Here is a 13,991-nt window from a genome sequence, read left to right on the forward strand (position 1 = left end):
TAGTGACAGAAATAATTTTGAGTGAGTTATAACTTGCTGGACTTTGGAATTAAAAATATAGTTAATCTCTATTTAAGTGACATGTTAAGAAATATAGTTCTGATTTGAATTTTGCAGTAGATACTAAGTAGACACATGTATCTTAGAGTAAAAGGATAGGATTCAGTGACCTATTCCTAACTTCCAAGAAGTTAGTTTTGGAGAAATGTTGGCTATTAGCATTAGAACATGTTTTTATCCTTGATATGAATTTACTTTTAGTCTATAATAATTTAAAAAATTATTTACTTTCCTCATAGTCCAGTAACTGATATTCTTTGAACACATACCTCTAATTTATACAGCTATTAATCATATTTTATCTTATAATATTTATTATTTTCTGTTCTTTATTGAATGATCACTTGAAATTTTATATTTATATATTTATGCAAACATAAAGGAGTCAGTTGAGATCATTATAAAGCATATAGGTTAGTGCTTGGCAGATAGTAAACACTGCAAATAAAATAAGGAACCACAAGCATACATATACACAAATTTTTTTTCTTTCCAACTAGATTTAAACCTGTCTGTAAACTCTACGAGTATGAAGACCTTGTTTGTCCTGTACATCTTCGTACACTCAGTGCCTGGCATAATGTAGGCTCATAGTGTGTTATCAGTAAGTGTTTGTTGCATGAATGTAATCCACTGCTCTTACATTGTGTAGATTGGAAATAAAGATGGTGAAAGATAAGAGATTATTCAGGTAACTTGTGCTAAAGGCAAACACATTTTCCCTTACCTGTTTGTATTCATTGCAGTTATTATTTCTTACAAATACAAAATGAGTGTAGTTACTACAAGTGGATTAGGTGTAAGGAGGTACAGTATTCAGCTGGCATACACTAGCATGGCTCTCTTGGTTCTTTATGGCCAGCCTCCATTCTTCTTAGATGTGTACAGGCCATATCCATTAAACAACATTTTGAATATAATCTGTGGTTTTAAGTGAATATTTGGAAGAAAAGTTATTTAAACTGCATAGATAGTTATTTAAACACACATATGGACATTACTATGTCTAATTTTGAGGAATGATAGAAATTTTAGCATATAATTAACCAGTCATTTATAGATTAAAGAATCTAAATTGATAAGCTATATTTTAATATTACTAAAATATGATACTTTTACAATTAAGATGTTGCTTTTTCTAGTTCCAAATGGTTGTCATGGTAACAAAAGTACATTATTGGTTTTCTTACATTTATGTCCTTGCCCATTCATTATGGGATTTAGCTGTTTTACAGGGTCATGAAAATTAATCAGTAGCATTTTCTTCTTGTAATGGCAAGCACCCACATTAAAATTATTGCATTCCATGTAACTTATCTTTTGATATCACTGTCTTATTTCTCCTCCTTAAAAAAAAGCCAGAGCAACTACTAGACTATATATAAAGTAATTTTATACTTGCCAATTGATCTTCCCTTGGGAGCTACTGTAGTTTTTATAAATAGCTTGCTGACTTCGAAGAAACATATTTCTGTTCTTAGGAACTCATCTGGAAAGAACATTTCTTTGGGGGATATGGAGACCATGTGTGGAATTCCAGCTACAAGAAAAATTCTGGGATTTAGACAAAGAAATATTAGGTGGTTTAAAATTGAAAGTCTTTTTGTGAAAAATTGGTTTGCTCTTAATAGCCATATTTTATGTTCTTAGAACCTAATATATTGTGGATTCGTGGTCCCAGCCTGGAGTTTCCAGACTCCGGGGACCTGCAAACCCAGATTGGTATCACTGATTACGTTATCTTGGTCAGAGTACTAATTCAAAATTGTATGTGTTTATTAAAAATGAGCAAATGTTTATTACTTAAAAAAGCAACTCGTTTATTTACTAAATTTTTCATAGCGTGGAGTTCATGAAGTAAAAATGAAAAGTTTCTTTGGGAAAGACTCATGTCAGTTTGAAGCTTGACCTTTATGTGTGATTGCTACCTCTAGAGATTTTAATTTATTGAAATACTGTGTCCAATTGTAAAGCTAAGAATACAAACCACTTAAGTGAATTTTACTTTACAGTGAATATCAAAGATTGAACTACTTTTTATCCCAAATTAAAATTTTTGATCAAAGATGCAGGTGGTTTTATGGTAGTTCATAAAATATATTCTCTCCATGAGGATAATATGTATGGAGGCTGTATCTTATAGATAGTATTATCTTTAATGTAATGAATGATACTGAATTCATAAGTAAGGTAACTTTTATTGTTTTTGGTTTAAGAGATATTCAAAATAAGCTTTGTTTTCAAGGCTAGTGTTATTTTTGTTTCTTTTTAAAATTTATTTAGGGGGAGGGAAGGAAGAGGAGGTCATGGTCAGACTAGCAGCACATGCCGCCATCAGACTTCAGACACTCTCTGAAGGTGTTTCACACCTCACCCTCCATTTCTCCAAATCACTGCAAAAGCACTAAACCTGAAGATTGAATTCTGTATGAATTCAACATTTGGAAATTTAAAAATAAACAAATGAATAATTATAGAATCGCTCCAATTTTCAGTCCAGTTTGATTTTTAAGAAAACTTTACTTATCTTATTCCTAAATGGCTTAGAAATGTTGATCAGAAATTTCTCAGTCATTCCAGTGATTTTACAGCCTTTTTCTTCAGGATGGTGATCAGAGTACTTAACCTACATTCCTCTTATTGCAAATTAAACTTATTTCCTGTTCAATCTGTAGTTGAAGGAAAGTAACTGTTTGAATTATTTGCATTTCCCCTGGGCTATCTTCATATATTTGAGGACTACTGTGAAGCTCTCTATTCCTTCTAGCAAGCCCCAAGATGCCTCATCTATTGAATAAGTCCTTTCGTATCCTGAAATGATAAAAAATGGACATGATGCTCTACTGTAATTGTACCCTAATATAAAGGAGAAATTATATGAAAATAATTTTATAAAAACATTTAAGAAGTGCATTTTGAAAAATAATGAATTTGAATATGGAAATATGTGGACATGACTATAATAAGAATAATGAAGTAGATAGATTCTTGTACTTATATGTAGCATCACTATGAACAGCATATTTACAAATGAAGGCTGAAAAAGTTTTGTTGTATCAGTGACTCAGAAACAACAAGGGATATTGAGATTGTGGATGCAAGTTTTTGATAACGGTGACAAGGCTCTGAACAACACAAATCTCTCGATTTACGTAGTTGTTGCCTTCTTGGAATTCAGTATGTATTTAAAATCTTTGATAAATACTATGCATTTATATGTAAAATGCAGTAAGATTCTAGACTGAGATAATTAAACATATTTTTCACTCTCATGAGTCCAGCCATTCATTCAAGAGTCTTGAGGGACCCATGAAAACTGTTCGTTTGGGACAGTCTCCTGTATTGCAGGAAACCTAGCAAGCCTATTCTTGGCCCATGAAAAGAAAGACATGCTCCCTAGTCATTGTGCAAGCCAAAAATGCGATAACTTATTTTCCAAAAAGCTACTCTTTACGTGATCCCCTTGAGAACCTCTGCTCTAGGGTAGTAAGCTTTTAAACTTGAGGGCTATTTTCTAAAGCATCAGTATTTTTCTTTTTTCCTTCTTTGTAGTCTATTCAATTATCATCTCTTATACTGAAATATAATCAATAAGGACAAAGGATTCACATTCTTTTATTCCAGAATATGCCTAACATATATTGGATGGCACCAACCATAATAATCTAGGTGCAAAAAAATTGTAAACAAATTATCAGTTCTAACAAACCACTGTGGATGATTATTAAAAAGATCCTTTAGTCTTCTTTAAAGGATCCTTCTTTAAAGGAATTCTGGTTCATATTGAGATTATTTTATTTTATAATATGTGGGGGGATAAGAACACCAAACATTTATAGAGCACTTATCTAACAGTTATTATGTTACTTGCCTTCTCTCTCATTTTAAGTCTCATAACCATCTGATGAAGCAAGCATTATTACTATCTTCATTTGATAGAAGAGAAATCAGAGCCATAGAGAGGTTAATTATCTTGCTCAAGGTCACACAGCTATTAAATAGTAGAGACTGGACTTAAACTCAGGTTTCTCGGACTCTACAGCATTTGCTCTAGATTGCACTGTTGTGCCGATGACTCTTTTCAGATGTTTTTCATCACTATGAAAATGTGTCTAACATAGACCTTCAGAAAAGCTCTTCCCATCTCTTTTAAAATAACATAACATGTACGTAACAAAAATACGGGATAATTAAAACTCTGAAGACAGAGGATGGTGCTTATTTTTTGTTAATCACCTTCAACTTCAACTAAAGGGAAAGCCTGTTTCTAAGTCTTCTGGTTCCAGTTACCACTGAAGAAAAGGAATGTGCATTGCTGCCACTGGCGATATTTGTGACTTCTAGATAAACAGTGCCTTCTAGTCTCCTGTGTATTCTTCTTTTCAGCATTAATAAATTTATTTAAAATAAAGTTATTTGAGTTAATCAAATTAGTTCTTGTGCTTGGAAGTGAAATAATCAGATTTTAACTTACATTTAAATTTTAGAGAGGTCTGAATTGATTATTTAATTCTCAATAATTTATTGAAACATCACTGTGTGCCCCATAAATGTGTACAGTTAGTATTTGTCAAATGAAAATAAAATAAAACTTCGAATAACTTTGCAGTTGTTAACAGAGCCTCTTCCAGTTTTCTGCTAAAAGACCAGTGAAGGCCCAGGGTGAAAACAACAACAAAAAAGACTGACAATTGCTAGAAATTTTGATGCATTTCTTTCACCTATAAGGAGCTGGCCTGGGGTAAAAAACAGATTGTCTCATGAAAAAGAAAACCCAGCTATCCAAAGTAAGAAATGTAGAGGTAGTTTTTGTTGTTGTTGTTTTTGATAACATCTGCTGCTTGCTCAGAGACCCATGATCTTTTAACAGCTAGAAACTGGGCAGCCCTCCATCTGCTGCAGGGGTGCCATTTTTCTGAGGATGCTGTAGCATTACCATCACTCATGCCGCCTCCTGACCTCCTGTTCCATATGTCTCCATTCTCTTCTTATGTCTTTCTCCAGCCAGCTAGCAGCGTAAGTCACAGAAAACAGCAAGAAACTGGGAGAGGGGGAGCAGCTGACTACTGCATCCTGAAAGGAGGGGGTTTCCTCCTGTAAAGGGCTCAAGGTGGGGACAGAGAACTCAATGGTAGGCATTTTAGTTTTCAAGTGCTCCTTTTGCTGATTAACAATATGTAACAAGAAGGTCCTGCTGCAGTCCAGAAGACCAGCTTTAAATGAATGTATCACAGTCACTGAGAACTGGGCTTCTAACTCTTCATATCTTTCTACGTTCTTGCTATAGCGTTGAAAAGGGATGTCTATAATCAACTAAGGGCATAATGTGCAGGCCAAACTGTTTCGTGGTAGATGCCGTCATCATTACAGAAAGGCAGTAGAAAGGTGGCAAACAACTTGGGACCTAATTTAGAAAACTATGCCAGGTGAGGGCCTATCATCCTGAAGATGCAAGAGGAAAGCACATGTTTTGAAATATTTGTAATGACTAGAACACTTAGAAAACAGTTTAGCATAACAGAAGGTAGAAGATATGATATTTATGAAACTTCAGCAAAGAGCTCTAAGGAGAACAGACTGCTTCTCTAAAGGTTTGGGAAGATTGCAAGGAACACTAAAACAGGGTTGGACACAAATCTGCAGAGGGGGCAAGAAAGAATTCATGATTTTAAAAACTGAAGTAAAGAGTATGCTTCAGGAACTCTTTCAGATTTCAAGAGAAGGATCAAGAAATGAAAAGAATGAGATAAAAAAGTATGGAGGAGAGAGAACTAAAATCCAGTCTGAGAAAGATAAATGCAAATGTCTGATAAAATATGAAAAAAAGGCCTTACTCTTCTGCAAATAAATGCAAATTAAAATAAATTAACAAATATTTAAGAAAATGTGCCAAATTAACAAATATTTAAGCAAATGACAACATACTTTTGATACAAGTTCAGTGAAAAGGTGCTATGTGAAATATGTAGCCGTTTAGGCAGTTTTGTACCATTTTCTGTAGAAGGTTAGCACTTTCTCTTCAATGAATAGTTACACACATATAGTAAGATCTATATAAAATGACAACAGAATTTGGAAAAAATCTAGTGGACTATAAGATATTTAGATGTAATAATTTATGGCCTTAAAATCATGGTTTAAAAAATTTTAGTTTAAAAAATTTTTTATAAGAATATCCTTCCAATATAATGTACTTTATACATTTCCCAAGCTAGAAGCTAACAGATGAACAAGGAGAATAAATATATTAAGTAGGAAATAAATTTGGGAAGCTGCTTGCTACCCAGATTTATTATGACTTACTTCCCAGGTCATTTATTATTACTTGAAAAAGCATAATAAGTGTTAGCTCATTATAGGCTCTGAGATGTCCTCAAAAAGACATTTGTTAAATTTGCTTAAACCTATTTTAAACAATAGAACACTTTTTTTAGTGGAATAGATACTAATATCTCCCAGAATGTTCTTTAAATATCAGTTTAGAAAACAATGTGTTAATGACAAAAATATATTTTTGAAAAACATATGTTTATGTAAAATGGAAGTAAATACACCAGATTATTTACTTTTTATTTTCATTTTTTTATTTTTTTGAGACGGAGTCTCGCTCTGTCGCCCAGGCTGGAGTGCAGTGGCGCGATCTTGGCTCACTGCAAGCTCTGCCTGCAGGGTTCACGCCATTCTCCTGCCTCAGTCTCCCGAGTAGCTGGGACTACAGGTGCCCGCCACCACGCCTGGCTAATTTATTTTTTTGTATTTTTAGTAGAGACAGGGTTTCACCATGTTAGCCAGGATGGTCTCGATCTCCTGACCTCGTGATCTGCCCTCTTCAGCCTCCCAAAATGCTGGGATTACAGGCGTGAGCCACCGTGCCTGGCCAATACACCAAATAATTTAAAATGATCACTGAATAGAATTGTTTTATGCTTGTATGTAACTCCTGAATTTTCCTCAACAAGAATTTCAATAGAAATGCAATGCTTTTGTTATAAAAATATATAGCAAGTAAAAAATATAGAAAATAAATTTGGCTATAAAACTTAGTCATTAGAAGACATAAAATGGAACCATCCTTCTGATGGAATTCATGCCATAATTTTTTTCTATTACAGAATTTTGGATTAGGCATTTATTTTAAGATGTGGCAAGAGATATTTTGACCAAATTTTTAGTGATATACATGAGTTAGTTTCTCCTGAACTGTAAATTAGTTCAAATAGACCAAAAAATGGAAAGAGTTATCTTGAGTCAAAGAAGAGTGAAAATAGTTGTTTTCTGTTCATTTTGTTTTAATCAAAGTTTGAATACAACTCTTGTTATTTGTATTAACTCCAATCAAATGAAAAATGGGGCAGGTAGGCTAGTTGCTGTTGATGGTTGAAGGGTATGGGTGTGTGCATGTGTATGTGTGTTTAAACTTTGTAACTTCTACTTCATTTTTAATACATCAAAGTGAAAGACACTGTAATCCTATCTCCTCAGTCTTTCACCACCCCTTCCAAATCCACTTAAATTCTTCTAATTATTCACAGATGAGATTAAGTCCAAAAGAATTTTTGTTTACATTGTTGTTCTATTTTCTCTTTTTCTTTAGAGATGACTACCTTTGTTTTTGCAATTATGTTAATAGATAAGCATGTCAACATAATTTACAATTGCCATAATTATTTTATTAATGCAAGACTTTTACACTATCAGAGGCAGATCTGGAAGTGATTTAGATGCTTGCCTTTTTTGAAGAATTTGAACTGTTGTCCCATCAGACTGTCTAGAGCCAATTAAATTGGGAGATGAGAGAACTGAGCTTCAAGAGGCCACTCTTTATGTTAGAATGGGTAGTATTCACTGTAAGTTGTAAAGTGAAGTTGAAAGAAATGCACGTTCTAGTTAATAATTTTTTTAAAAAAGAATTACTTTTTAACAGGATTTTAAAAAAACTTCCGTCTTTTAAATTTTAAAACGCTTTCCATCTTTTCAATTATCCAAGTTAATTTTTCATGACTTAAACTGAAGATTACAGCACGCAATACCCTTCCCACGAGGGAGGCTTTTAATAGTGGAGTCAAGAAACCAGTTTTATTTTGTTTACTATAGTGTGTATAAGGGGAATATAGTATTCCCCCAATCCCCACATTAATTTACTAGTTAAGACATTATTTCAGAAGATCTTGTGCATATGTATTTTTAGAATAAAGATAGAAAGCACTGGAATCCTTATATGGTCAACTCCTGCATTTTTGATTTGTTGAAGACTTTGATCAGTGTAGGGTGGCGGTTTTGTGGCCAGATCTTAAACCAGGTAGCATAAAGATGATGAATCTTAAAATACTCTGTGACAAGACTTAAAAAAAAAGAGCTACTATGCAGTGATAATGAAGTATTTAATATTTGAGAAATCCATGAAAATAGCAAAATATTTTTGTAATATTTTGGCTCAGACTGTGAGGAGATTACTTAATTGCATATAAATTACTAAAGGGTGGCATGGTTAAAATTTCAAAAGTAAAATATTTACATTTTATCCAGTTAAAAAAAATCTTCCTTTTCCTGGGTCTGCAGGAGCCCAGTTAATGATTTGCATTGTGATCAGCGTTGTTTTGGAGATTTTCATCAGTGACTTATTAAAACTTGTCGATTTGATTAGAAATTCTCCTTCCTCAGCGAAACTCTCCTACTGGAGTAAGAGAAGCAAAATTTTCTGCCCCCATTCTCTCTTCACAGATTATTCCTTAACACTTCCCTAAACTGGGTGGAATTACTACAGATGATGTGAGGGATTGTAAGTTGAAAGAATTTAACAAATTAATGATACTGTTATTTTATTTTATATAGAGATTCTTTCACTAATGGGAAAACCTTTGGTCCTCCTTTAGGTAGGTCTGAAAATTGGATGATATATGCTACAAAGTTGAAGAGCAAAAACCGAGTATTTAGAAGCACTTAGAGATCCAGAAACATCAGTAAGATGTTGAGTAAATACTGTTTTCAAAATAGTCATCAGATGTTACAGAATCATGTATACGTAATCTTACAGAAGACATTTCTTGATGATAAGGATTGCTTCTTACTGAATTTTTTATTCCTACATCTGGAAAAGCAGTTTTTATGTAATAAGGTTGCTTAAATATCCATCAAGAAAATTTTTAAAAACTGAGGCCGAAGGATTCAATTTATGGACTTTGATTGAACCTGTTTGTAACTATTGGTCTCTAAGAGCCAGGCATATTCCGTTTTTTAAGATTGTCTATTTATAAATATTAAACTTTTATTTTTTAGTTTTTGTAGGAGTTTGCTTCCCCTGTCAATAAGCATTGAGACTGTAGTATAGTAAATACTGTTTTATAATGTTAAAACCTGTTTTGGAGCTTGGCAGAGCTGAGTCTTCTTATGTAGGCATTTCTGGTGCCAGTGCATCCTACAAGAGGTTCTTGGACAAAGTCCATGTAAAAGTTGGCTTTTATATGTCTTTCTCTTTCACGAGATCCCATCCCATTCCATTTTCTTTCATTTTATTCTGTATTCCTTCATGTATGTGTATATCTCTTTTGCCTGGGTTTTGAGAGTTACAGTCTTGAGGTAGTATAGTGCTGTGATTAAGATAAAGGATGCTGCTGCTAAGGTGGCTTCAAATCCCAGTCCTGCTGCTTGCTAGCTGGGTGACTGAGGGTAAGTTATTTAATCCCTCTGTGTCTCAGTTTTCTGATGTGCAAAATTGGGGTAATAATATCACTTGCTTACCTCTCACAGGTGTTATGAGGATTAAATTGATAATACATGTAAAGTACTTAGGACAACTTGTGGTGCATATCTGCATTCATTGTCAAGTATTTGAAGGCTGATTAAAATTTGCTATTACTGGTTTCATCAGAGAGTATTTTCTGACTCAGTATGATGTTTGTATTTGGCCAAGAATGGAGTCTTCCTTTGGTGTATTCCATCCATCCTCTGCAAGATTCTAGAATACCTGTGCTCAGACCCTGTGCTCAGCTACCTAAATACTATTAGTGAAGATCCAGGTCAAGCCTCCTATGTTATCTTTCTCTTATAGTGAGAGCAAAGACATGGTCCCTGAACACACAAAACGTATACATATATGACCAAACTAGATTGCAAACTTCTTGAGGTTAGAGAAATTAGGCTTTATGATATTTTTTATCATAGAACTGAGAAAAAAGAGATTACCCAATAAACACATGGTGATTTTAAAATTATGGTTATAGCTAATCCATTTTCCAAAAGAGAAATTTAGAAATGATGATATAGGTCAGAGTAGATTGATGGTATTTTCAGTTTCAGTTGTGCATTTAGTTAATAGAATGGAAGTAATCAGAGGTTGTTTTACATTGTGTATTCTCTGAACTTTGTTTGAATGAAATATTACCATCCCAAGTCTGAGTTTTATTCAGGTGGTGAATAATTTGTATTTACTGCTTATTTAACTTTAGTTGTAAGGAAACTATAGATTTCAGTAGAAATAATAATAGTAGCAGCTAACAGTACATAGTGCTTACTATATGCCACACAGTACCTGTCAATCAACACCTAATCTTGACTTTGAAAAGCCTTTAAAAAAAAAAAAAAGACACAATGACTTGGGAGATTCCAAATTATTACTGTTTTTTTTTTTTTGTTTTTTTGAGATGGAGTCTTGCTGTGTCACCCAGGCTGGAGTACAGTGGCATGGTGTTGGCTCACTGCAGTCGCATCTCCCAGGTTCAAGCGATTCTCCTGCCTCAGCCTCCTGAGTAGCTGGCACTACAGGCATGCGCCACCATGCCTGGCTAATTTTTTGTATTTTTAGCAGAGGCGGGGTTTCACCATGTTGGCCAGGCTAGTCTCGAACTCCTGATCTCAGGTGAGCCACCTGCTTCCACCTCCCAAAGTGCTGGGATTACAGGCATGAGCCACTGCACCCAGTCCCAAATTTAAGTATAAATTTTGGAAACATATTTCTTAATGAAAAAATTTCAGTTTAAAAGGTTTGTGTTTAGGCCAGGCATGGTGGCTCATGCCTGTAATCCTAGCACTTTGGGAGGCCAGAGGAGGTGGATCACCTGAGGTCAGGAGTTTGAGACCAGCCTGGCCAACATGATAAAGCACCGTCTCCAATAAAAATATAAGAAAATTAGCTGGGCCGGGCGTGGTGGCTCACGCCTGTAATCCCAGCACTTTGGGAGGCCGAGACGGGTGGATCATGAGGTCAGGAGATCGAGACCATCCTGGCTAACACGGTGAAACCCCGTCTCTACTAAAAATACAAAAAATTAGCCGGGCGTGGTTGCGGGCACCTGTAGTCCCAGCTACTCAGGAGGCTGAGTCAGGAGAATGGCGTCAACCTGGGAGGTGGAGCTTGCAGTGAGCCGAGATCGCGCCACTGCACTCCAGCCTGGGGGACAGAGCGAGACTCCGTCTCAAAAAAAAAAAAAAAAAAAAAAAAATTAGCTGGGCATGGTGGTGGGCGCCTGTAATCCCAGGTACTTGAGAGGCTGAGGCGGAAGAATCGCTTGACCTGGAGGCAGAGGTTGCAGTGAGCGGAGATCGCGCCACTGCGCTCCAGCCTGGGCAACAAGAGTGAGACTCGTCTCAAAAAAAAGGTTTGTGTTTAATTGAATGCTCATGGACATAAGGAAGGGAACAAGAGACACCGGGGCCTACTTGATGGTGGAGGGCAGGAGGAGTGTGAGGGTCAAAAAACTACCTATGCTTATTACCTGGGTGATGAAATAAAATGTACGCCAAACCCTACGACACACAATTTATCTATAGAACAAACCTGCACGTGTACCCCTGAAACTAAAATAAAAGTTAAAAGGAAGTTTGTGTTTAATAGAAATAGTGCTTCTAGCCATTTCACCAGCCTGGAAATGGTTCTTGAGTATATCAGTCGAGGGTAGTCACCAGCAGAGGTAAAGTGGGATAGTGATCACTGCTCTTGGCAACAGAGTGGTGAATAACAGTGCTAGGATTTTGTTTTCTACCAGGCTGTTCAAAGTGAAAGGTGAAGAAAATAGCCCTCTGTATTTAGTTTGCAGTTGCTATTTGGTTTCTAATTTAGGTTGTGTATTTTCCTTTAATGTTTCATTTTGACATAATATATTTTAAAATGGAATTTTCTTGTGGACACAATTTTATGATATGATTTTTCTTTAGTTCTAGGCGGCAATGTGGCTGCGTTTTATTTACTTGAATCGTATGTGATGGGAACCAGACTCAAACTTATTTCAGAAATAGTGTTAATTATACAAATGAAAGAGGCAGATATCTTTTGGTTCATCTACACATTTCAGAGTTGCTCCTGTGGTGCATTCCCAAAACTGTATCTGAATAAGCACAACATCTTCTAATGCCAGTAGGTATTTTATACTTGCCTGTTGGAAGTTACAGTTCATTAAATGACTACACAATAATGTGTGATTGTCAGAACAGCATTCAGTACACAGGTAGCTAGTATCTGGTAATGGGGTTAAAAGTAATGGAAGATTCCAATAGACATGATGAATTTTAAATTGTTCCTTTATTATACATTTTAGCTGATATACTATTATTTATAAAACAAAAGAAAACAAAAAGTGGTCTGTTAGGTTATGTCTCCAGATAGCAGAGTTTTGAGTGGGAAAAATCAAGGGATATATACTGTAAAGAAACAGTGGTCTCTGGCTTGAGCTTCGACCAGTATAATTACTGGGATTCAGTCTTCAGAAGACCCTTCGTCTGTGCCAGAACCCCAGAATGGATTTTAACCTGTCCCGTTTCAGATTGTCTTCATGGTGGGTGGGAGATAATGGTAGCAGGAGAGAGATGTCAGCATAAAGATTAGGATTAAAAAAACCCCAAACTCCAATTACTAAAAAGTTGACATCAAGATAGTATTTAGAAGATTCTTTAAGGAGGGAAAGGTGGAGGTAGAACAAGGAAGGATTGGGAAGTCATTTTGGATATTAGAGTGACCTGAATTCCATATGAAGGAAGTGTTTGTTAGCTGCTATTTCTAAGCCGTATAGTTCTGTATTTTTTTATGAATAGATCTTTTGATAAGGGCCAAGTACTTATTAAAAAACAAATTGTATGTAAGTTGATAATTTCTTAGAATTTCTTGTCTGTAGATTAGGGATTCAACTTGGTGATATGAGGTCATTGCAGTTGAAAAAGAGGCACAAGCTTAAGGTAAAAACTTTTAATACCCAATACAATGTAAATGTTATGTAAATAGTTACACTATATTGCTTAGGGAATAATGACAAGGAAAAAAAGTCTGTACATGTTCAGCGCAGACACAGCCATCCCTTTAAAAAATTTTTCAATCTGTTGTTGGTAAAACCCATAGATACAGAGGGCTAACAGTATGTATTTTTGCATTACACATGAAAAAACATTTTAATAGTTTAGTGGTTAAATGGAGGTTTGCTTTATAATTTAGAAATGATACACCTGAATGCAATGATATATAGATTTTTAATAATCTTCAAGTTTTTCTTTCTTTCTTTTTTTTTTCTGAGATGGAGTCTCACTCTGTCACCCAGGCTGAAGTGCCATGGTGTGATCTCGGCTCACTGCAACCTCCGCCTCCTGGGTTCAAGCAATTCTCCTGCCTCAGCCTCCCGAGTAGCTGGGACTACAGGCATGTGCCACCGTGCCTGACTAATTTTGTATTTTCAGTAGAGATGGAGTTACACTGTGTTGGCCAGGCTGGTCTCGAACTGCCGACCTTGTGGTCTGCCCACTTTGGCCTCCCAAATAATCTTCAAGTTTTATGGATATATTTTAGATTAATTCAGAAAAAATAAATGTATACTTTAATCTATTAAATATAAGAATATAGAACATAGTTCTAAACACAAATCTGTTCATGCTGGGTTTTTTTTTTTTAATTTTTTTGAGACGGAGTCTCGCTCTGTCACCCGGGCTGGAGTACAGTGGTTCCATATCAGCTC

General features: G+C 35.2%; 1 protein-coding gene across 4 annotated transcripts in view; it reads left to right on the forward strand.

The window, feature by feature from the left end:
* BMPR1B (bone morphogenetic protein receptor type 1B) overlaps window positions 1–13,991 on the forward strand; it is a 397,543-nt gene that overhangs the window by 91,019 nt on the left and 292,533 nt on the right. The window contains exon 1 of one of the 4 annotated variants that reach the window (XM_054683200.2): window positions 4,896–5,191. The exons of the other annotated variants lie outside the window; for them this stretch is intronic. The gene's annotated coding sequence lies outside the window, so the exon portion shown is untranslated. Of the gene's footprint in view, window positions 1–4,895; window positions 5,192–13,991 lie in introns of those variants that run through there. 4 annotated transcript variants of the gene reach the window in all.

Source organism: Pan troglodytes, chromosome 3 (assembly GCF_028858775.2).
Source record: "Pan troglodytes isolate AG18354 chromosome 3, NHGRI_mPanTro3-v2.0_pri, whole genome shotgun sequence".
Lineage (NCBI taxonomy): Eukaryota > Metazoa > Chordata > Mammalia > Primates > Hominidae > Pan > Pan troglodytes.